The sequence below is a fragment of the Bufo bufo genome, chromosome 2 (genome assembly GCF_905171765.1).
Source record: "Bufo bufo chromosome 2, aBufBuf1.1, whole genome shotgun sequence".
In the NCBI taxonomy this organism is placed as follows: domain Eukaryota; kingdom Metazoa; phylum Chordata; class Amphibia; order Anura; family Bufonidae; genus Bufo; species Bufo bufo.
This window is the reverse complement of record NC_053390.1, coordinates 737,845,947-737,868,987: the sequence shown is the minus strand read 5'-3', so window position 1 is coordinate 737,868,987 and position 23,041 is coordinate 737,845,947. Positions and strand designations below refer to the sequence as shown.

The window sequence follows — 23,041 nt, the reverse complement described above, 5'->3', positions numbered from 1 at the left end:
ATGTCTAATTAGACATGATTTACAGGAAGACACAAGGGTATGTGGTGATATTACCGAGGTCGTAGCAGCGATGTGGGCCTTGACCTGCGATGATGGCTCTATTCACATAAACATACTTCTCCACGTGGTTGTCCTTGGATGACATGGAACTTTTGCTTGGAAACACAGTGAGCAGTGTTAACAAAAATGGCACCTGACCTTTTAGAAAAAGTTGGCATTTGTCACCATTAGCGCAGTGCCGCCACCAGACTATAATGAGTGTGAAATGTTTTCATCCTTCTGGTTATGGAGTCCATCCAAAAGGATTGTGTTTTTCGCCCCAAGAGCCCAGTCTTGCATACCACAATTATGGCTTTGAAACCTCAAGCCGGCTATAATATAAAGTGTACGTTTTCTTGATGTGGGTATTTTTGGCCCACAATGTATTTGGATTAAAACAGAAAACGTCTTTATCTGTGTATAAATGTCACGTTTAATAGCTTTCTTATACACTTTGTTTAAATCTTTATCTTCAAACTATCTATGTACTGTCTAGTCCTGCGGTCAGCTGAGGAATGAATACAATTGTATCCAGGCTGACACATTGTAGCAAAGTATCAGCGAGCTATGTGCAGCTGCTGCTCGTGTATTTGGCACATAGAGCATTTCCTAGCCAGGATACATGTAGTGCACTACACAGATAGATGCTGGGCTAGCTTTGAATAAGTTTGCAGCCTCCGAATGTGCTTTCCTTCACTGACGGCAAGCAAATATCCTCATTGTGAGAGATTGTGCACGTAAAGTATAATAGAATGTTGTAGACAGATTAAAGGTCTTCTGTCACCACATACCAGAAAAGGGGATAACACTGGGGAACCCAAGTAGCATTTTGGAATGTGGGAGATCTGCCTATTTCCAAGACTGGGTTTTTAGTTGCATTCAGATATGACACTTTTTCTAGTTTTATCGTAAGAAACGTAAAGGAACTGCCACAACTACACATTAAAGGGGTTGTCTCGCTTCAGCAAATATCTACTTACTAATGTATTGTGATCGTACATATTGCCTCCTTTCGTTTCCATGGTTATGACCACCAATCCATCAGTGGTGGTCCTGCTTGCACACTAGCGCTAGCCTATGTGCGCTCCCACAGTCCCAGCCACCAAAGAGACCGACGCTTTTTCCTATAGTGTGCAAGCACGGCCACCACTGTTGGATTGCAAGGTAGTCGTAACCGTGGAAACAAGCAGTGTATAATGTGATGGAAAAATGAATTCATCCAGCAAAGGAGGCAAAATGGACAATCACAATACATTATTAAGTGCCTTGTATTAAAGGGTTTCTATCACTTGGTATGACATAATTAGCTGTCAGACACTAGCGATCTGCTAGTGTCTGCTCTGGCCAACCATCCTACTATAATCACTTGTGGGGCAGCGGTTTTGCTAAAAAACTAACTTTTATAAATATGCTAATGAGCCTCTAGGTGCTATGTGGGCGTCATTAGCACCTAGAGGGTCCGTCTACCTTCATACACAGCCGCCGCCCAGCGCCTCCCTCCAGCCCGCCCATGTCCTCCTCCATGTGACGCAGCGGACGAGTTCTCGCGCATGCGCCGTGCGCGGCTGTATTCGGCGCATTTGAGATCTCAGCTCGGAGCGGTCAGACATTAAATGCGCATGCGCGGCTGTATTCGGCGCATGCGCATTGAATGTCTGACCGCTCCGAGCTGAGATCTCAAATGCGCCGAATACAGCCGCGCATGCGCATTGAATGTCTGACCGCTCCGAGCTGAGATCTCAAATGCGCCGAATACAGCCGCGCATGCGCGAGAACTCGTCCGCTGCGTCACACGGAGGAGGACATGGGCGGGCTGGAGGGACGCGCTGGGCGGCGGCTGTGTATGAAGGTAGACGGAGCCTCTAGGTGCTAATGACGCCCACATAGCACCTAGAGGCTCATTAGCATATTTATAAAAGTTAGTTTTTTAGCAAAACCGCTGCCCCACAAGTGATTATAGTAGGATGGTTGGCCAGAGCAGACACTAGCAGATCGCTAGTGTCTGACAGCTAATTATGTCATACCAAGTGATAGAAACCCTTTAATGTCCTCTAAATAATCAATGCCACTTGCTGAAGTGAGACAACCCCTTTAATGCTGTGTCCTCAGGATATGCCAAAATATCCAATAGACATGGGTCTCAGCTATGGGACCTGCTCCTATCTTGCATTTATGGTATGTCCTGTGGATATGTCACAAATATCCAGCTTGGAATACTACTTTAAATGGCACCTGTCACCACAGTCCCATGGTGGAAGCAGAGTCCCATGGTGGAAGCAGAGTCCCATGATGACTCTAGCATCTCCATATGTTCCATCAATCCTCAAAAAAACAACTTTATAATATGCAAATCACAGCCTTGGTGGTCTCCATCCCTTTACATGTACAGAATGTGATCCTGCAAGACTTCAGGGACTGCCTGGCTTGTCCATCACATCACCGCATAGAAGACAGGGAGGGGAGTGTCAGGGTGCAACAAGTTACAGTGGCACCGCCCTCTTTGCACCTAAAGGGTAATTTGCATGTTGCAAAGTCATTTTTAGCAGACTGATGGAACATATGGAGATGCCAGAGACATTATGGGACTCTGCTTACAAGTGTGGATGGACAGCTACAGTACCTACCATTTGACGTAGTAGTATGTGGTGACAGGTGCCCTTTAAATCGGTGATCCCATCTGGACACTTGTGACATATCCGTAGGATATGCCAAAAATGTTCGATAGATGTTGGTCACATGCAAAATAGGAGCAGGGCCCATAGGTGAGACCCAGGCCTATTGGACATTTATGGCATATCTTGTGGACATGCAATAAATTATAGGATAAAACTAGAAAACCTCTGTTATATCTGGATGCCTACTAAAAATCCAGTCTTGGAAAGAGGCAGATCTCCAGTTCTCCAGTGTTATCCCCTGTGGGTGGATCATGACTCTTTTAGCGTCTTTAACCCGATGTCTGTTTATAGAGATGCCCCATGTGCTGCTAAGCCAGAACATGAAGGATCTTCTAGAATTGTGGGTAAGGATTTAGAAATATTGGCGGTGGCGATGACTCTCAAATACAAATGTCTTTTCTTATTGAAGGAAAATTAAATTTTGATCAGTAGATTGGTAATATGGTACGTACCTACCTTGTGCCGATACCGAACTAACGTTATATTCTTCTCCATTCATTCCTGTAACTAAATTCATAATCCTGATGTCATCCTTTAATACGAGTGAAATACATGTGGTGGATCGACTGCGGATTTTTCATAGTGGAAAGTGTATCTGTACAAAATCCTTAGATGCAAAATCTGCATCGAATACTACAAATTTTGGTGCATAAATGCTGAATATTTGCCAAGATCTCACCCTTGAAATCCACAGTATAAATTGCCATGCTGTGAATACAAAATCCATACCATTATGAGATTTTGCTAACTGATTTTACATCCTCTGTGAACTGTGAAATATTAAGATGAGCATCAGATTCCATACCATTTATTATACGTTTACATTCATGTGCCCTCCTGATATATTGCATTCTTGGCCTTCATCCCGGGCTCTGCTTTGTCTATACATGTAGCAGTTTAATGTGTATAGATTCCCTCTGTGATCATCATTGATTTACATGCAGGCCTGTCTGCTTACATAAGAGCAAGGCGGTGTGCTTGCCAAGTGACTGTCTGCATCGCTCCTATTAACTCTACTGTTCTTTATTTCTTAAAGGGGTTTTCCATCATTTTTATATTGATGGCCATCGACAGGAATCCAACGCCCTGCTCCATTGCCGATCAGCTGTTAGCTCCAGTGCCAGAACTTCAGAGCTCAGTCCATGGTGTAGTGCAGGCATGCTCAACCTGCGGCCCTCCAGCTGTTGTAAAACTACAACTCCCACAATGCCCCGCTGTAGGCTGATAGCTGTAGGCTGTTTGGTGCTGAGAGTTGTCGTTTTGCAACAGCTGGAGGGCCGCAGGTTGAGCATGCCTGGTGTAGTGGATGCTGCTGTTAGCGTACCATGGATGGAGCTGTGTAGTTCCAGGGCTGGAGCTACTCCCTAATAACTGATTGGCGGCTGGAGGGTGGCAGGCCCCCATCGTTTGGATTTCCATGGACTGTCCTGAGGAGAGGCTAAGTAACAAAGGAGGGGGGGGGGATTGGGTGTGAAGACGCTCCCAATCTCCCTCCGAGAAGACTCTGGAAAAGCGCCAATCAATAGGGTGGGAAAGCCGCTGCGACAAAATAGAAAAAAAGGGGGGGGGGTTGGGCTTAGGAACCAAATAATTGCAAGACAATGTGGATAATATAAGGCAATATAAAAACAACGGTATGGATTAAAATCAATGGGTATAGAAAAAAATGGAAAAATAGAAAATAAAAAAATATAGTATCCCTTTAAAAATGATGTAACTTTAAAAACCGCCACAGTTCGTGGCGAATAAATGTACATATAAATACAATACACTTCGGTGTAAGCATGCACATTAAGATGTTACTCACTTCACGGGGGAGGGGGGGGGGTTACTCGGATAAGCATAATACACCGGTAAACCATACCCCCCCCCCCCAGCCAGGTTCGCCTCAAGATGGTGAAAGATGAAGGCAGCCACAGTCAGGAAGCTTCTGTTCAAATTTCTTTTATTTTGTGTATAAAAACTGGCTCAGCGCGTTTCGGGATGATGTCCCTTCATCAGGAGTAGTATTGAGGAGAGGCTGTCAGTCTCAAAATGCTGGATAAATCCTTTAAAGATGATTTCCAGGACAATCAAATTTTTGCCATGAATATCAGATCAGTTGGGGTCTAATTCACAGCATTCCCGCCAATGAGATGTTTGAAGGGCCGCGGCTCTCGCACCGGTGCTGCAGTCTCTTCATTGTTTACATTGCTCTGTGAACCCGCACACCATACTTCTAATATTGGTAGTGCCGGTATTGCGGGTTTTTCCGAACTGGCCAAGTGTGCTCGTGTTCTCAGTAAGGTAAGGGGAATAAGCCACTGCCAGAAAATTCATGTCCTTATTCACCGACATCAAATGAGAGAATCTGTACACCCCCATTCACATTAGATGGTCGTCCTGATGAATTGGCAGATTAGGCTGATGTTAAGCTGGCCAGACACCTGAGACAATGATCGGCCACATTGCAGCCGATCTTTCGTGCGAACTATCCTATCACCAACATGCCAGGCAAAAGTGTCTAAAAAGGGAGTCCGTTTTAAAATAAAAAACTGACTCCCTAGTCCTTGAGCACAATGGCAAATGATGAGCCGTATTCAGCCTGCCATGCCATAAGCATTCAGTTTCAGCAGAAATATGCCAGCATGGCTGATTATTATTGGCGGGCCAGAGTTTGCCACTGGTCATCATGAATGATTGTTCGTGCTAGTTGTTCAATTGGCTTTAATCTCATGTGTAGGGCCAGCATTAGCCAAACGTGTATGGCAACCTTAAAGGGGTTTTCCGAGATTTTTATACTGATGACCTATCCTCAGGATAGGTCATCAGTATCTGATCGGTGGGGGTCCGACGCCCGGGATCCTTGCTGATTAGCTGTTTGACAAGGCAGTGGTGCTCCTCCTTGCTTTCTCTATGCTTTTCCTAGGCAGACACGTTCATGTGTCACGTGGCCTAGGAGCAGCCCCGCTCCATAGAAGTAAATGGGGCTGAGCATGATACCAAGCACAGCCACAACACAATGTACGGCGCTGTGCTTGGTGAGCTGTGAGAAGGCAGCAGCGCTCACAGGAGCGGCCGATGCCTTATCAAAACAGCTGATTGGCAGGGGTGTTGGACTTCTACCAATCAGATAGGAAAACCCTTTTAAGCCACCAGACGACCGTGGCAGCAAGTTTTCTCCAACCGAAACAAAAGATCATCTTTGTTAAAATGCAGACTGACTGATCCCGTCTCTTCCTGCCCCTGTGACATCTGCTGTCTGGGGAGCGATGGGATTGTTGTCCGATCTCTTCAGAAAAGTGGTTTGGATCAAATCTTATCATACGTGTCTCGTCTTTATTCTTCATCTTTTCATATTAACTCTTAGCTTCTCCATGGTGATTAGGGATCATGACCGCCATGTTTGTCCCTTGATAAGTGCTGCTTACAGACCTTAGGGGATGATAGAAAGTTGGTAGCAAAGTTGTTATTTCACGCTCTGCCTAGGCAGGGACAGCACCATTATAGTCTTAGTTACTGGTTTGTCTCCTTGTTGGTAATGGGTGAGTTAAGATCTATAGAGCTCTTAAATCTTTTACTTGGACAGATAGATGAAATGAGAGGGACAGGCCATGCATGGCTGCCATTTCTATATGTAGAATGCTACATAACAGACATGCAAATCAAACTTTATAAGTGGTAGACTGGTCCAGTATAAAATTTTTATACTGGAAGGGAAGGCGCCTAAGTGGTAATCTCAAGAGCATGCAGTGACATTCTCAAGTGTCCATGATACATGCAATCTGAATCTCACATTTGGAGCTGGCAGTGCACAGTTCAGACTGTACTGTACGTGTACACATAAGCACTATGATGTTTTGTAGCATTATGTACTATATAAAAATACCTGGTAACCTGTGTTCGAAAAGGATTTTGAACCTAAAATACAACCTAAAAACCATCTTATATGAAAGCAAATCTGATCTCCATGAGGAAGCATTTGGGGATTTTAACTCTGCATTGCTGTATTTGCAAAAACCTTCCCTCGAGGGTCATAGGATGTTGGCAGACACAGCTGATTGCTTAGAAAAATATATATATAAGGATATGGATATTTGTATGTACTTGGTGCATGTATTTTGGGCTGAAAAGCATTTTTGCAAGATAGTTTTATTAACAGGCCTGTCTGATGGCTCCTCTCCAGCCCCTCTCATTCCTCTCCTAAATTATCTTTTAAACTGATTTATGACAGTGAGAGATCTGGTAGCATATGTTACAGTGATTTCATATGTAATTGGCCCTAATCTGTGTATGGTTGGGACTGGAAGCAGAACGATAAAATCAAGGTGCACTGATAGATCAGGATCACATAGATGAGGGGAGTGCGTGGTCTACACAGAGGCTCACCTTGACCATTAGGCTGACCAGGCACAACTATGGAGCAGCAGCTGGCTTCAGGTGGTAGTCAAATAGGCACCTCTGTCCAGGGAATAGAAGGCAGGCAAAAAGGAAAACCGCTGTAATGGTGGCACTTGCTAAGTAGGAGACTGGTAGGGTGATTGAAAGCTACATGTTCAGTAGCAGGATACTTTACTTGGCAATGTGTTCCATCACCATAATGGTGACTTTGTCAGGCCATATACACAAGTAACATGTAAGTGTTCATTTAAAGATAAAATAGCTATTGTTTCTTAACTACAAGTATTGTCTGACCCATTGGTGACTTGCCCCGGTATTGCAAGAGGTAGCAGCCTGGCGGCTCCTCTTCAGTGAAGACCATTTCCCTCAGCAATAGCCCAAAGTCAAACTGGTTATTTAGCACAGTGGGTCTGCCTCCACTGTTTGTTACATTGTGAACAGTAATGAAACGTTACTGATCTGACCCAATCTGAATTTAAATCTGCAAATCAGACAGGACAATATAACAGCACAGCAAAAAAAACGAATTTCTAACTAAGCAAGAGACCATGGGACTACAGATTCCAGAATACACAGAAAACACACTAGACCATAACAAGATGCAATTGTGGAGCTACAGATCCCAGAATACAGAACAAAGTATAGAGTATCTGAAAGGGACTGCATCTAACAAACACTACATCCGACAAACAAAAATGAAGAAAGAAGTGGACATATAAAGGCTCAACCATCAGCTATTCCACCCTACTCAATCAACGTAGGTTAACGCGAACCAACAGAGAAACCCCTGTTGCTTGTAATAGTACTGAGGTTTGAATATAGTAAAATGGGTTTCTCAGGACTTCGATATTGATAAACTGGTCTCAGGATAGATCATCAATATCACATCAGCTGGGGTCCAATACCCAGCCATTCCGTCGATCAGCTGTTTTAGGTAGTTGCAGCACCAGAAACGAGTGTACAGAGCTGGCGACAGACCTCCTTACTTCGTGTAGTGCCCCTGCCAGAGTAGTGGGGCTCAGCCCCCGTTCAAGTGAATGGGAGCTGAGCAGCAGTACAATGGCAACAGAAACTACATAGTGTAGCATTCTGTCTCCACTCCATCCCACCACCAATCTGATATTGTCATCATTACCTACTGTAAGTTCTTTAAAACCCCTTTAACACTGTCCAATGTAAGGACCCAGTGGTGACTGATTATTCTGCTACCCCTCCACCATTTATAAGATGAACCTTTATGAACTAGTAGTTTTAGGTTTAATGTTCAACACCCTCCAAATCTGTATTTAGTAGCAAGAAATCATGCTTTTTCTAACGTGCTGCTGCAACTGGACAGAACTTTCCACGAAGCAGCGTTGCCCAAGCTTTGATATCTTAAGACTTGCGTAGCTTTCAAAGAGAAAAGCTGGAGCAGATGTTTTCTATAAAGTAACTTATTACTGCGCATAAAATGAGGACATCAAACAGAATTTCATGTGATATTATAAATTATAGGCGAGCGATTGTTCAATGTAATCTATACTTTAGCAGACTGTAAAGAAATGTTGTTTATACCGGTAGACCCCAACCTGAGGAATTCCTGCTCTGGCCGGTGACTTCCTTGTTTGTAAAAACCTGACAGAGGAATATGCCAACACGGCTCTTGTACATAACAGCCGGACGTCGGAGTCTGCCAAAAATGTCAAGGTGTTGGTTTTATTTTCCTTTTTTTCTTTTTTTTTTTTTTCTTGAGAGGAAGCAGGGGGAGATGAAGGCTTATTAATGGAGAGGAAGGGATGCTTGTGGTGCAGCACTTAAGAATAAAAGCGCTATTGACGATGCCAAAATTTAGTAATGTCTTATGTAATATAATCCATTGCTTTGTAGCCTCATAGTGGCAGACCCGACTAGACCACCCTATGTGCTCATCACCAACTCTTATTAACTGGTAGCTCATTCAGATTTAACCTTAACCTTCCCCCATAGACTTGTTTCCCTAGAACTGACACACAAACCCAGGATTAGGTTTATCAAGGTAATGAAAGCTCTCAGGAACAAAGCAGTCTTTGGCTCTGCCGAATGCATGCAGCAGTTACTAAGCTCAAGATTGGCTCCACTTTCATTTTTGCAGCTGGGAGACATTGATACAAGCTCCCAAAGTATAACATCTGGAGCACCTGTAATGGACGACTACATGCAAAGCCTATTATTAATAGTAATATCAGTAATTATGTACAAGAAGTGCAGCATAATGTAAAACAGTGCATGTCTCATAAGCATTATTTCAGTAAAGTAAAGAAACTTTTCTTAAAAACATAAGTTTAAATCTGTGTCCCTCTAGGGTTTACTATAGACGAGATCAGGTTTGTCGTGTGAGTGCATATTTCTCATTGGCTTTGTTTGGTATTGCACAAGAAACCCTTTCAAGTAAATGATGCTGCAAAACCAGACACAACAGGTTTGGTGCTATTTCATGAAAAATTAACTTTCAAAAAAAAACAAACAGATTCTAGGCAACCCCTTTTAAATTTTAGAAAGATGATTATACAAGTGCGGTTAAAGAAGTTTTGAGGACCCATCAGGTCCCACAATCCCACCGTTATTGCAAAGTACACACCTGTAGGAGAAAGTTTGTAATATACCATTATGAAGTTTCATAGATCGTCCTCCCAGAACCCTGTTAAATATCCAGCTTCTATCAACGTCATGTCCTTTACTAGTATTCTGGTCTAAACTATAGATGAGCCGTCAAGGAAAGGACCACAATTTCACTTCCTTGCGCATGTGCAGATGAGTTGAATTCAGGAATTAGTGCTTTTGCCAGGGAGAGAACTAGTTCCGTTCCCGTCCAAAATGGAAGTAATTTCCAGTCCATAACCCAGGCTGGAAACTCTAAAGGATATGACATTGACAGAAGGTGTTTTTTTTAGAAGAGGAGCCTCATGTGACCGGGTTCCCAGAAGGCTGATCCACTCAACTTTGGAATGGTAAGTATATTGCAAACTTTCTCCTACAAGTGTTTTCTATGTAATTAAGGGGGCTTTGCTTCAGGGCCCGCTGGTTTCCAGAAAACTCCTTTAAGTTTAACATTGCCAGAGTAGTTGGTCACATTTTCTGATAGCGTGACTCAGACTCTGTTAGCAATTTTTTTATATGAACTTTTTTTCTTTCTCACTTCAGTAAAGTTCTTTTGTTAAAGCATCTTTCTGACTGGCATAGTGAATTTTTCTAACATGTGAAAATTGTGATCCATTTTTATTAAAAAGCACAACTTCTATGGAATCCCCTGATTTTATAATTCCCTCCACTTTTCTGTGAAACTTTCACTTCTATACTTGATATTTATGAACTATCTGAAAATACTTGATTTTATCCAACTTTTATCTATTATTACATGGTATCATTAAGGGGCCATGAGCAGGACCCCCACCAGTCAGTAGAATAAGTAGTTCCCTGGTGCTAAACTTTACCAACAGTTGAAAATGAAAGATGTTCAACTGAACTACCCTTTTTTTTAGAAACATACAGATCTCTACACGTCTGGCTTCTTTAACGCCTAGGGAACAGCTTTTAGTTGCTTATAATGGCTGTGTGCAGGGGGTTGCACCCCTTTAAGTAAATGGTTGAACATAAAATATGTGGCTGTGTATAGTCTGCCAAAGTAAGAACCGGTCATTTGTAGTGGCCTCTGCTGAGGCTCACAGAGGGTGTCCTGTACATATGGGTCATAGAGTGTACCTCTAAGGCTGGGTGCACACCAGTGCTTCAGTTTCCATTGTATATTATAGAAATCATCTATCTCTAAGAATATAATCGCTTTTAACCCTGATAAATGGCATCCATGCCTCATTCTCCACTAGCGAAGAAATGGGACTATTGTAAATACCAGGGACACAGTCCGTCTATTACCGGTTTATATTAGAAGGGTGTGAAAGCTATGTACAATGTTGTATTATTAGTGCTTTGTACTCCTTGTGAGCTAAAAATAATTTTTTCAATTGGTCTTTATAAAAAAAACGTGGAGCCCTTTTCTCTGAACAGAGCTGAGATGCTCTTTTAGCAGGATCTGAATAGTCTCTCTGCTCTGTCAGTCAGGGAGCTGAGTCCTTATTTTACAGATAAGAATGTGGCTTAAATAATTGTTTATGACCTCTTAGTGATTTAGAGATAAGGTAGGATGCACACAGCTAGAAAAACAGTTGACCCTTTGTGACAGAACAGCTCAACAGAAAAATTATTTTTAGCCCTAAATAAAGTAAAATATAATCATTAAAAAAAAAGTGTCCCCAAAGGTGTACATAGCCTTATAAAAGTTACAATACCCAGCAACGATTGCCATGTATAGATATCCTCAGAATGGTGCATTTTTCAAATGTAGATTCAGTTTCAGTAGCTATTCTAAATACAATGGTATTCTATGGACATCTTCTCTAAGACCCCATGCACACAACCTTATCTGTTTTGCAGTCTACAAATTACCAATCAACAAAATATGGATGTGGTTTGTTTTCTGTCCACATTTCGTTTTTTGGAACGGACATACAGATAAGGAAAGCACATGGATGATCCGTGTGCTTTCTGCATCCGTATGTGCGTTCCACAGAGGGTTAGAACATGTCCTATACTTGCTTGCAGAGTGAGGACCACGGACCCATTGATGATGCAAAAAATGCAAATGCAACACGGACTGCATCCGTGATTTATGAACTACAATACATGGTTGTGTGCATGGGGCCGCCCAATTATAACACACCAAGCTCTGTATTCCACTCCATGCTTCTAATAATATGATAGAATAGTAAAAAAAAGTTCCTTTAGGGATAGTTTTCTGTTTTTCTGCTGTCATGTGTCCCTGTTAGAAGAATAATGTGGAAGTAAATCTAAAGCTCAAGTACACTTGTGTTAATATGCTATTAAGCCGCTCCCTCATGTTTTCTCAAAGGTTCACAGAAAGTGACCCTACACTTACAGACGTGCACTCTCTAAAGTACAGTCTTCTACACCAAATTCTGGGATAGAGGTGAAGGAATTGTCCTGTCTGATTCATTGATTTGCCACTTCATAGACAATAGGGGAATCAACCTGGTTGTTATTTTCACCCATTTGCCAAAATAAAAATCCCTATACTTGGTAAATTAAAACAAACTCTAGTCTGAAACCTCTAGCCTGCTCTACCCTATTAGATCCTGAAGACATGTAGACCTGTGGAGCACCTGGAGGTATTGTAGATGAATTACACATGGGAGTAGATATAGGTGTTGCAAATGGAGCTGTCACCCTGTGGCCCAGGTGCCTAAGAGGGTCTAATCATTTTCTCCCATGTATCAAGACACCGTGACACGTGGTAGGTGGGGGACCTCTTACTGATTTTGCACTGTGGCCTAGAGCTTAAAGGAGTTTTTAAATATTTTTTAATTTTATTTTGCTAATGTGCTGAGATCAATGTAATATAATGTTAAAAAACTTCCCTTCCTGCACTCTGTTATCCAGCTCTGCCATCTATTCTCTTCCTTGGGATGCAGGCATGACACATTGTTCGGCTGCAACAGTGACTGTTTAGTGCTACATCCAATCACTGTCCTCAGCAGTCTTGCTCCGTACACCTCTGAGGCAAGGGATTGGTTGTAGTGGTATATGGAACATTGGCACTGTAGCCAAATTACATGTCACTAACTGGAGCCCAGGGAAGATGAAGGCGCTATGGCACCAGATCGGACCAAGCGCAGGAAGGAAAGTTTTTAAATAAGTTTAAATGGCTCCTAACATTTCAGTAAAAAAATATAAAAAAATTGACAACTCCTTTAATTTTCCACCTTTGCGCTTTCCTCCTTTATCAGTACTCGATACACTTTCAGAATGAGAAACTCTTTAGGCTGTATTACACTGGCCATCATTAACGAACATTCACAGGAACACTTGTTAGCGATGATCTGGCAGTATAATACTGCCACTAATTACCCGATAGACGAGCTCGTTCATTGGGTAATTGGAATCTTTCAACAGGTTTAAAAATCATCATTTGTTGGTGGCAGATCATGCTGTGTAATCACTATCTGCTGACGGCAAACAATGATTCAGTATGGGGACGAGCGATGGCATAGCGATTGCTCAGTCCCACACAGTGGAGGAGATATCTGCATGTAATAGCAGCGGTCGGTCGTCTCCGCTAACGAGCAGGCGTAAGCCAGGAAGGAATGCTTCCCTCCCGACAATCACCTGCAGGATCGTTTAATCCAGGGATGCCCAACCTGCAGCCCTCCAGCTGTTGCAAAACTACAACTCCCAGCATGCCTGGACAGCCTACAGCTATTGGGGCATGCTGTGAGTTGTAGTTCTGTATCTAATCTAATGCAACCTTTCGGGTATGTTCACAGGATTTTCGGCGTATTTTGGGGTTTTAAACAGCATAAACTGCTGCACTGTAAGTTCTCATGAATGGAGTTAAACCGCTAGCAGGCTCCCGTTGCGGCTTTGCAAGAGGTCTGCGCGGTAATCGGGTGCAGTCTTGAAAACCATGCGGAAAAAAGTCCTTGGACTTGAACTGGGGTGTGGCCCCCCACTGAAAACAATGGGAGGCGGTTTCAGTGAAGATTTGGCTTGGTTTTCTGCACTGTACCCAAAATCAGCTGTCTGGACATACCCTTAGATATTCCCCTTGCCCTGTTGGTATTAAAGTGCAGGGCTCTACTAGAAGTGTGTCTCATTTGAAGTCATCGTAAGTGCCCCTCTTTGGCCATGGAAAAGTCTGAGAGATAAAACATTTCTGACATTTCCTTGGAAAGAGCACAGTGGATTGCCATTGTTAAGATTTGAGGTTTTAGTCTTATATCAGGGCTTAGTGAGAGGAAGGGATTACAGTAGAGACATGTTAACCTTGGAATGACTTCAGAGATGGTAACAAGGCTGTGGAGATAAAATGTTACAGTAAAGCTGGCAGCATTTAAAATGAAGTATTTTCTGTTCCTGTATTTCTTTATTCTGCCTCCTAAACATACAGTGATCACAGGGATTTGAGGGAAATCTTCTTAATACCTAGCACACTAATAGATGTATCTCAGCACCTTCTTCTGGGGAGGTTTCCATTTTGGCTATTATTAGCCGCCGCACATTATTATTCGTCTTGTGCTTATGGAGGGAAGCAGCTGTTGTCTTCCTTCCCAGTAGTACAGATTAGGTTACAGGTTCCTAGATGTAAGAGGAGATACTAGCAAAACGGCTTCTGTGTCTGACCTCACATCTGCAGTGTTAGGAGAACATGAGGCTTGCTTCTCATCAGCTTTGGGTTCTGAAGCCACAGTTCTGTGCTGGATCTATTGCCATATACGCTGACGGTGTCTAGCGAACTAAATAGACTTAGAATGGGCTCCATTGTTTTGATGGGGGGGGGAATAGCGCTACATGCAGTTATATTTTTTGTCAGTTATGATGGAACCTGCGATGGAGCTTCGAATGGAGCTTTCAGTGCAGATGTGAACACCTCCTAACCTGTAGTGCCCATAGCATAGCACAGATGTTATTCAGAAGGAATGGGAACTTGTACTGGTGATAGACCCTACAGTGAAATTTCCCAGTGTGCCGATGTCCAGGGGACCACCTTTTCCCTCCTAATGGCTGCTGGACAGGTACATAACGATCTGACACTCTTGGTGTTAACGCTGCGAATATCAGGTACTTATGTAAGTGGCAGGTGGCTGCAGGGGCCCTTCTAAATTTAATTGTATGGCTGTCCTCAGAATGGTGATACAATTGAATACTTCAGCAGGGCAGGAGAGCTCTTGGCTTTCTACCTTGATGTTGACCCTCATAGGCCAAAGGCCACTATGTGAGGCAGTGTACAAAGCTGGAAGAGGCCCGTGGCCTTCACCGCAGATGAAGGCTTGGAACAGGACTTAGGAATTTTATGTTTTTTCTTTCCTTGGCCACTTGTAGAGCATACTACTAGGGGCAGTATAGGGGTCCTCTGGATAGGTCATCATTATCTGATCGGTGGAGATCTGACACCTGGGACCACCACCGATCAGCTGTTTGAGAAGGCACCAGCTCTCCTGTAAGCGCTGTGGCCTTCTCTGTGCTTACCTAGCACAGCTCCGTACATTGTATAGCTGTCATTGGTATCGCGCTCAGCACCATTTACCTCAGTAGGTCTGAGCTGCGCCTAGGTCACGTGACCGATGAACGTCTTTTCAATCAGCCTAGGTAAAGCAGAGAGAAGACTGCGGCACTAATGTGAGTGCTGCTGCCTTCTTGAACAGCTGATCTGAGGGGGTCCCGGGTGTTTGACCCCAACAAATTTGATATTAATGACCTATCCAGAGGATAGGTCATCAGTAGTAACTTCTTGGAAAACCCCTTTAAGCTCCTATGTCATATCTTTATTAGAAACAACTGGAGGAGGACAGAACATTGCAGAACCTTTAGATTTTTTCCAAGTTCCCAGTCTGCTCCTGCTTGGAGTATATGCCTTCTAGTGTAAAGCATGTGATCTGGTACATTTATGTAGGACCATCATGGGGGAACCTGTATTAAAATAAAAAAAAAACCCTCTGCAATATTCTGATCCTTTATTAAAGAGGTTATCCAATCCCTATAAGGACCCCCAGAATGCCGAGCCCCCTCCTATAGAGCACACTTACCTGCTCCCTGGCACCTGTGTCCCTCCGATCCCCACGCGGCTGCAGCTGCATCTCCCCGTCGCGCGGATCAAAACATCTGGTGACGGGGGGAGGAGAAGCAAATAGCAGGCTGCAACAGTGACCAGCCTCCCTATTGTCACCTGGGGAAATGCAACGGCAGCTGTGCAGGGATCCAGAGGGATGCAGGTACCAGGGAACAGGTAAGTATGCTGTAGAAGAGGGGCCCGGGCACTCTGGGGGTCATTATAGGGATTGGATAACCCCTTTAAGCACTAAATGGAATTGGTAAGTCAGTAAAATTGTATTTGGGAGTTGCTCGTTGTTGCTGTGTTCCATTCTTCTCTCAAAAAGTTGATTGCCAGATGAATTTTATGTCTGTGTCGCTCCTTCGGCCACCAGCTATAACTATCAACTCTCCCCTAAATGTGCATGGTTGACAGAGCGTATATCTTTTCTTATGGGTAACTCTGGTAACAGCTTAAAGGGGTTGTCTGACATAAAAACGTCCCCTATGTAGGAATAAATGAATATATACTCATATTACTAATTTCACCACGCCACTCCTGGTGTTGCCTCTCCAATCTTGTCCTCCATGGTTTGTTTGTTAGGCCACAGCAAATACGCACCTATATACTCCATGTGATCGTTGCAGCCAACCACTGGCCTCAGTGGTCATGTGCCATACGCTGCTAAGGATATTGATTTGCTGCAGTGGTATCCAGCGTATATAGGCATGTCACTGCTGTATCCAAGAAGATGACATCATGGCTAAAGGGATAGTGAGGATCAATGGCCAGCATTGGAATTGGCAGTAGATAAAAGAGATGAGTAAATGTTATAACCATTCCTCCCTGGGCACAACTTTTTTTTATCGCTATGAACACCACTTTAATTTCTGTGGGAACAAAGGATCCAGCATGCTGAAATCCAACATGACCCATCTTGCTTTGCCCAGACTCCAAAGGGGAATCTGTTGACTGGCCAACATGTTCCTGATATGTTTGGTCACCTTTGTAACGTGGACCAGTGAGATGCAGCACACACATCCTGTAGCTGCCATTGGTTCCATAGGTCTACCAGGATAAAAGAAACCCTATATTTGGTTCTGAATGTCAAGCGGATAAATTAAAGTGCCAGGGAACCATTATAAAATGTGTAACCTTGCCCTCAAAAAATTGATCATCTATAGTACTGGTCACCAGAGGAAGTTTTTCTGAGGGCCCACCCTCTTTGTATACAATACCTTAAGGGCCCTGTTTTATTAGGGGTCCATTGTTAGAGCTTGAGCCCACTGGAGGACCCTCTGATGCTCTTTTGGGCCAGTCCAACCCTGCATTCATATTATGGATGTTTTCTTTTTCATAATGCATGTGTTCATGTTACTATGACCCTTCATGTAGATGTTGTTTTTACAAATATCTGTAGTAATAATCTTTTGGATTTGCATAGAAGTATTTGGCATTTTATATGTGGAAGAGAACCAAAGTGCATTTATGTTGTTGGATGTGTAATCTTAAAAAAACACCTGACCCCATATACAGCAAAACACATAACCAAGTCTATTCAGTGAGGATTTTTTTCTTTTGTGCCTGGTACAAAGATAATAAGAGAATAAAGGAGTGTGGATTGTAGAAGAAAGCCCTTTGTCCCCCTCTACAGATCCGTCATGCAGATGTGTAAGCCAGGAATTTATTGTTTGGAGGAAACAGAGATAACATTTTCGACTGATGTGTCCTCAGAGCGCTGTGTAATGAGATTTAAATTACATAGTAAGACCACCCAGCTCCTCCATTTATTGAAAGCTGCTGAGATGCATTGTTTTTATTTTGCTGGTTGCCAGAACAGTTAATTCTGTGTGCAGCAGGACAGCGCAGTCACTTGATACCTGTTGAACGTTCAACATGAATATACTTGAGGACTTTGCATGGGGGAGGGATGTTATAAGGCCCCTGCTGTTATTATAGATACATGTATTAGGACTTGCATTATATCCAAATATAAATTGTTGATTTTACGTCAACTGAGAGCGACCTGAAAATTGAAGATTTATTAAAGAAGTATTCCAGCCTGAAGAATTTATAACCTGTGCACTAATCGGTTGCGGGTCAAACCGTAATATACCATATTCCGATCTGTGCTACGCTGTCCTCCACTTAAATTTATTATCAAGTTTTCAAGGCCGTGTGGGAATTGTATTTCCCAGACTCAGCACTGCTTCTCTGATTTATGATGCTGAAGTTTCCAATCTCGCCACAAGACAGTTGAACTCTAGTCACAGCATTACAGTGCATTCAAAAAGTCTTCAAACCCATTCACTTTTTTCACATTTTATTTTGCAACCAGTTTCCCTGTCATATTTGCTGAAAAACACCCCACAGCATGATGCTGCCACCACCATGTTTCACTGTAGGGATGGTATTGGACAGGGCCTGGTTTCCTCCAAACATGACACTTGAGGTTAAACTGTTCAATCTTGGTTTCATTAGACCAGAGAATCTTGTTTCTCACTGTCCGTCCTTCGGATGCATTTTTGTAAATTTTCATTTGTCTTTTACTGAGGAGATACTTCTTTCTGGCCACTCTGCCATAAAGTCCAGATTGGTAGTGTGCTGCAGTGATGGTTGACGTTCTGGAAGTTTCTCCCATTTGCACACTGGGTCTTTGGAGCTTAGCCAGTGTGACCATTTGGGTTCTTGGTCACCTCTCTTACCAAGGCCTTTTTCCCCCCGATTACTTAGTCTGGAGGGGTGACCAGTTCTAGGAAGAGTCCTGGTTGTTCTAAACTTCTGCCATTTAAGAATTATGGAGGCCACTAGGCTCTTGGGAACTTTCAGTTCAAGAGAATTTTTTGTATCCTTCTCTACATCTGTGCCTCCACACAATCATATATCTGGGCTCTACAGACAGTTCTTTCTTCCTCATGGCTGTTTTTGCTCTGATATGCATTGTCAGCTGTGAGATCTTATATAGAACGGGCTGTGTATTTCCAAATCATGTCCAGTCAACTGAATTTACCACATATGAACTCCAATAAAGGTGTAGAAACATTTCAAAGATGATCTATAGAAATGGGAGGCCCCAGAGCTCCCATGAGCTTCAAGTGTAATGGCAAAGGGTCTGAAAAATACTTGCGTCCCTGTGAAATTTTAGTTTTTTCCTTTTCAATAAATTTGCTAAATGTTCAAAATTCTGTTGTCACTTTCTCCTTATGGGGTATCGAGTACAGAATGATGGCGGAAAACTGGATTTTTTATTTTGGCACAAGACTGCAACATAATAAAATGTAAAAAAAGTGAAAGGGTCTGAAGACTTTCCGAATGCACTATATATTTCTGTAGTGCATTCCTGCCTTTTGTTGATGGCCCCTTAATGCCGCCTAATCGCAGACAGTGACAAATGCTCTAGTCATATGGGATGTTATCTTTGTATAAATGCTGGGTTTCAGGAGATGTTCTGTAAAGATGGCGCTAGCTGGTGGGGTGCAAATTGAGTCTCATTGTTTGTACAACCAGTGTGCATTGTGTGAGTGTTGAGCGGGGAGCTATGAGAGGTAATCTCTAGGAAGGGGACAGCAAGAATCTATCGGCTCAGCAAGAATAAAGCTCTAAAGATGATCTCAGGTGATGGTGCCAACTAGGCAGCTGTAACCTCATCTCCAGGTCTGTTGGGTATCAGCTTGGCTGGAATGCATTAGTACGGTTTCACTACTGTATGTGTAGCATGAACCGTGTGTGTATCAGTTCCTTTATAAAATACTGTCGATAAACTAATGTATGAACCACGAGTGGTTACATCACTCCTGGGCCGCTTTCTTAAAAATTTCCCCAATGGCAACGCTACCTAATTACATAAATCAAGTAATTTGAACAGGGGTTGTACAGGATTAGAAAAACAGGGCTGCTTTCTTCCAAAAACAGTGCTACACCTGTCCACAGGTTATATGTGGCATTACAGTTCAGCCCCATTCACTTCACCGGAGCTGAGCTGCAATGCCAGACACAACCTGTATAAATGTGTGGAGTTGGTTTTAGAAGAAAGCAACCCTAATTTCTAGTCAAGTAGACTGTGAATGCTGGGTAGACATGATGATACCCAAGACTGCAATGACCATCTTCATGCTTTATAGGTGGGGCTGGTTAGTGTTGTATTCATACTGTTATTAAGAATGTTTATACTTCACCACACATGTTCAGATCAGTATGTAATATATTACCACCTGGTATGCTACACTATTGAGGTCCGCAAAAACCAAACAAACGGATGCAACATGGACATCACACAGACGTCATCCGTATTTTGAGGATCCACATTTTGCGGACCACAAAATACATATGGTTGTGTGAATGCCCTCTTACAAGCGTCATAATTTCAGGAAGAAAACTTGGGATCTACAGGGACATATCTGCCGTGACTTTATTGCTTTTGGACGGAGACACTTGGTATGCAAATACCGTGCCAAGATCCACACTCCGAGATATTTTATTTGTATGAAGTTTACCTTGGTTGTCTGGACACCACACTTAAAGGGAACCTGTCATCAACTTTATGCTGACCTCACTGAGGGCAGTATAAAATAGTGACAGAAATGCTGATGTCAGCGGTGTGTCACTCATCAGCTAAAAGTAAGTGGTTGCCGAGAACCAGCATCATCATCATTGCAGCACAGGCCTTGAAAAGAGTCAAATCTACCTGAGAAGAGTCCTGGTTATTCATAATCTCCTGCTCCCCCCGCCCATCTGCTGATGATTGGCAGTTCTCTTCTAGAGAGAAAGGGAGAAAACTAGGTAGAAGACTGTCAGTCATCAGGTGGGCAGGGATTCATGAATAACCAGGACTCTTCTCAGGTGGCCGTGACTCTTTTCCAGGCCCAGTCTGCAATGATTGTGATGTTGGTTCTCGGCAACCACTTACTTTTAACTTATAAATGACGCTGAAATCAGCTCACCTGTCTCTACTTTATTCTGCCGTTAGTATGGACAGCATAAAGTTGATGACAGGATCCCTTTAAAAAAGATTTCTGTACGGGCAGCTTCATCAGGGTTGCTCTGTGTATGGGTTCCTCCCGCCTAGCCAAAGTGATATACAGTTACATTATCTATATGTACAGTGCATACAGTGTATGTGCTAGAGCTGTATTATTTCACCAGCATATTCCACAGAAAAATAAATTGTCTGAGAAACTCCTGGGAAACAATTCAGCTTGATTGCATGTTATCTACTTTGTGCTGTAGAGTAGTAAAAGAAAGTCTACATGAACAAAAAGGAAATGGTCATTTGTGAGTTGATTCAGATTAGAGGGTTTGCCATCTGGGAAATTTATGGCCTATCAATAGGATATGTCATAACTGTCAGATAGGTGTAGGTCACACTCTGGGACTCTTCTATCTAAAGAATACAGCTTTGAAGTGAATGGAGAGCAAGCCGTGTGTACACAGTGTTCTCTTCATTCACTGCTATGGTATGGTGCGGGCGCACTCCGCTATTTACAGCAGTCACTAAATGTGAATGGAGAGCAAGAGGTGCAAGTGCTACCGCCCCTCCATTAACCACTATGGGGCTTCTTTGCTGGGTGCTGGATGGAGCGGTGAACGAAGAGTGATCATGCTTGCTCAGCTGGCTCTCTGTTCACTCCGTCCTGGAGATGGGGTCAGTATATCCTATTATTATGCCATAAATGTCCCAGACGAGAGATTTATGCAGTCTAAGCATTACCTGCACTACAATTCTGGTTGATCTCCTTTTTTCTCAAACTTATTGTCCGAAGAGTTAAAAAAAGTAAATCAGAAGTCCGAGCAGCAGGTAGAAAGGTTTTAGGAAATAGTTGATGAATATTAGAATATCAGAACTTGAACCCTGGTCTCCCTGCTCCCCGTAAAGCGAACACTTTGTGTGCTCTTCTAAACAGTTTTGGTGGAGTAATAGCATGCAAGTTCAACTGCTTCCCCCCCCCCCCCCCTTAAAACAATCATGCATTTGGGAAAGTTTGGGCACAAAGGTTCCTTATTTTTGCATCGCATATGTTTCCCAGCAGTCTGACCCCACGATCTAATATTTATTACCTAACATTATATATTGGGAATACCCCACAGTTCCTTACACAGACTTGTAATTAATTAGGCCTCTTGCACACGACCGTATGTCCTCCGAGATATACAGTCCGTGAGCGGTCCATATGTCCCGGAGCGACATTGCTCCTGCGCACGGGAGTACACAGCATTATAGATTACAATGATGCTGTGCACGATGGGCCGCCCGCATGTTTTGCAGCCCCATTGAGATGAATGGGTCTGAATCCGCAAAAAATGAGGATTGGATTTGGAGCGAAATTACGGCTGTGTTCATGAGATTTCTGATAATCGAATCTTCACAATCTGAACCAAAAGATAAAAGTAGTGGATGATTAAAATACAAAGAATATTATCTACTACATTTGATAATGCAGTCCTATATGATACCACAAATACCATAGTGTGATGAATAGCAAAATAGAAAACTCAATAGCAGGCAGAGAAAAAGAAAGGAGAGCAATAATAGGCAACACCATAGTGAATAAGGAATGCCCCTTCATGTATGGGCCACTCACCTTAAAGGGGTTGTCTCACTTCAGCAAATGGCATTTATTATGTAGAGAAAGTTTATACAAGGCACTTACTAATGTATTGTGATTGTCCGTATTGCTTCCTTTGCTGTCTGGATTCATTTTTCCATCACATTAAACACTGGTCGTTTCCATGGTTACCACCACCCTACAATCCATCAGTGGTGGTCACGCTTGAACAATATAGGAAAAAGCACCGGCCTCTCTCGTGGCTAGGACCATGGGAGCACAGATAGGCTAGTGCCTTTCACTACAGTGTGCAAGCACGGCCACCACTGATGGATCGCAGGGTGGTGGTAACCACGGAAACGACCAGTGTTTAATGTGATGGAAAAATTATTCTAGCCAGCAAAGAAAGCAATATGGATAATAACAATGCATATGGATAATACAAACACAAGTGCCTTGTATTAACTTCCTCTACATAATAAATGCTATTTGCTGAAGTGCGACAACCCCTTTAAGCTGTTGTTCTGAGGCTTAAAGCAACGCATTTCAGGATCGTCCCGATCCCTTTGTCAGGTACAATACACCACCTGTATTGTACCTGACAAAGGGTTCCATACGATCTCGGCACGCTTTGTTTTAAACATGAATAAAGTGCCATTGATCTACGAGCCGCTAACGGCCCCGTGCTGTCCCCTTTACACTCCTTGTAAAATGGCAAACTCAGCGCTACAGCCATAGTGATGACCATGTGGAATCCGTTAATTCATCTTGATCTAGGCATCATTCTG

The 23,041-nt window shown here is 43.0% G+C and overlaps 1 protein-coding gene and 1 long non-coding RNA gene across 6 annotated transcripts in view; one reads left to right on the top strand and one right to left on the bottom strand.

The window, feature by feature from the left end:
* Positions 1 to 23,041, top strand: part of LIMCH1 (LIM and calponin homology domains 1) — a 264,731-nt gene that overhangs the window by 125,261 nt on the left and 116,429 nt on the right. The window lies entirely within an intron of this gene.
* LOC120990252 lies at positions 1,125 to 22,670 on the bottom strand. Its single transcript, XR_005776391.1, has 3 exons — positions 22,559 to 22,670; positions 20,105 to 20,108; positions 1,125 to 1,163 (listed from the first exon to the last, which is right to left on the bottom strand). It is a non-coding gene; the product is annotated as an uncharacterized LOC120990252 (long non-coding RNA).